The following is a 2,428-nucleotide window of genomic DNA, read 5'->3' as shown; positions in this document are numbered from 1 at the left end:
AGTAGAAAGCACACAGCAAAAGTATCTGCAAAATGAAAACAAAACAAAAATTATTTTGAAGCTTCTTTGGCAGCTCAAGAAAGAGGGAGATTGAGGGCACCTGGAACCAAGACCAGAAATAAACTTCCAGAGAAAAATGTTGGGAAGGAAAGGCCTGAGGGAAAGCAGCAAAGAGGAAATTCTTGTTATGTTATTGGCTAGAGATCTTGGAAGAAGAGGAGCGCCTAAGATTCAGTTCTCTTGAAATAATCACCCTCGGTTACCATCAGCATTTCAGTAGAAAAATGTTGCATGCGGCTGCCTTGCGTTGGAAATCAAAGAAAAGGACTAGATTCTCTATGTGGTGAAACAGGCTACAGCTACAGGGGACAGAGGCAAGAGGCTTAAAGAGACAGCTGTCACAGGCCACTGAGGTCACTAGGCTGAGAAGGAGAGTCCTTCAGAATTCTCAGCCATGTCCCTGAGGGCACTAGGCTGGTGAAGTTAGCAAGGTGGGGGCTCAACACCATTGTACTTAAGTAGTAAAGAGCACTGTGACCCCCACAAAGCAGCGAACCCTGAGGACCTTCAGGGGGCTGACTTCTGAGTTGCATATTTAAGACCCACAGTGTGATGAGCTGGGCTTGAGGCAGCATGCCAGTGTTCTTCGCAGGGGTTTGCAGCCAACAGTCAGGGCTTGAACGCTGACACCACTGCCTGTCCCTGAAGCCTTAGGTAAGGTGCTGAACCTCTCGAACGCCAGTTCCCTGTTTGTAAAGTGCAGATAGTCTCCACTGCTCAGGATTGCAGGCACTAAAAATGAAATAAAGGCCCCTCATGGAATGGCTGACACACACTTGAACTTACGGAGTGGAATCTATTCTTTCCTTCTGTCTTAATTTAGTCAATGGGCTGGAAATAATTCACTTCAAGAACGTAACTTGTGAATGTGATTATTCATCAGGGAAATGTTCCCATATCAACAGATTGCAAATAGGTCACGTAGGGATGTTTATATGTTAACAGATATGTGCTTAAGATGTTCATACAGGTAGCATGTGGCAAACAAGGAGCCACTTAACAGAAACACCATAGAGCTGAGATGACAGAAAAACACAAAATCCAAATTGCGTTGCGTTCAGGGGTATGGCCCTGATATAAAACATGAACTGTGCGGATATTCTCATGGTATCCAGAAACGCACCCCCCGCCCCGCATTGTTCTTGGGAGTCCCTAAACTTTGGATTCCATCTCCTGTGATGTATTCTTGCCTCTGAAACAAACACGTTTAAAAATAGACTCAGCAACAGAATGCTCCTATTTAAACAAAAATTGTCTTCTCAGGGTTGTATACATCGTAACATGTCCTTGTAAGCTTTTGCATCTTTCAAAAGAAAGGGTAAAAGAGACTTCAATATCTATGCATATTCTGACATAGAAACTTTAGAATCATTTTGGGGGAACTTTAGAAAATAAAGGGTATATATTTGATCATTAAGTTTAAATCTGTTCAAAAGTATCTCATGAAACTGTGTTTTGAGAATTACATATGATGGAAGTGACCCAACTTCATGATGCGGAGTCTAAAACATAAACAGACCATTAAAAAAGGGGGGAGGGGGGAGCATACCATTTATTATGGCACATGCTTCCCAGCAGAGCTGGAGTAAATATTTATCTCCACAGTGCAGGAACTATTTTCCCAGGAAGGGGTGGTTTTCTGTGTTTCATCACTTATACAAATGCCTGATAGTCTCTCTTAACTCTTCTGTGTTTATCCTGACAAGGATAAAAGGTCAACCACATACACTTCTGTCTGTGTAGAAACCCTGCTGCCTCAGGCTTCTCAGAGGAAGGGGTAAAAGAAAAGTGAGCAGTAGGAATTACCTTCAAGAATACTCACTCCAGACCTCTGGCTACACCAAGGAGAGAGGCAAAGGTGTCCTTTGGTAACTAAGCCTGTATCCGGTGCCTGTCTCCCAGATCTCAGGTACCATGAATCATTTTTAGACCCATCTCTATAAGCACAGCATGAATCTTCATTTGAAAAATGGAGAGCCAAGATGTAGAATGAGCAAATAATCTTCCCAGAGGCAACATCTGCGATGGAATTGAAAGTTGAGCTCAGGCCTCTTAAATGTCAAGTCACGACTCCTGTTTAACACAGTTTCTATTAAACATATTCAATTTAATCATCTATTTGTCCTAGAGAGCATAAAGCAATTTAAAAGAGATCATGTATTTGAGCTGACTACAAAGAATAAAAATGCCTTGTCAAAAAGAAAAAAAAAGTGCTATAAAGTATTAATTTCTTTTTTGTGCTGCCAAAAGCATCAAAGAATCTTCCAGTTATAAAATGTGAACTTTCTCTGCATAGATTTGACAACGTACCGAACTCTTTTGTGCCTCACTCATGAGTATGCTGGAAAATTCTTTGGCACCAGTGTCC

Source organism: Myotis davidii, unplaced genomic scaffold (genome assembly GCF_000327345.1).
Source record: "Myotis davidii unplaced genomic scaffold, ASM32734v1 scaffold1, whole genome shotgun sequence".
NCBI lineage: Eukaryota > Metazoa > Chordata > Mammalia > Chiroptera > Vespertilionidae > Myotis > Myotis davidii.
Note: the sequence above shows the minus strand (reverse complement) of the source record.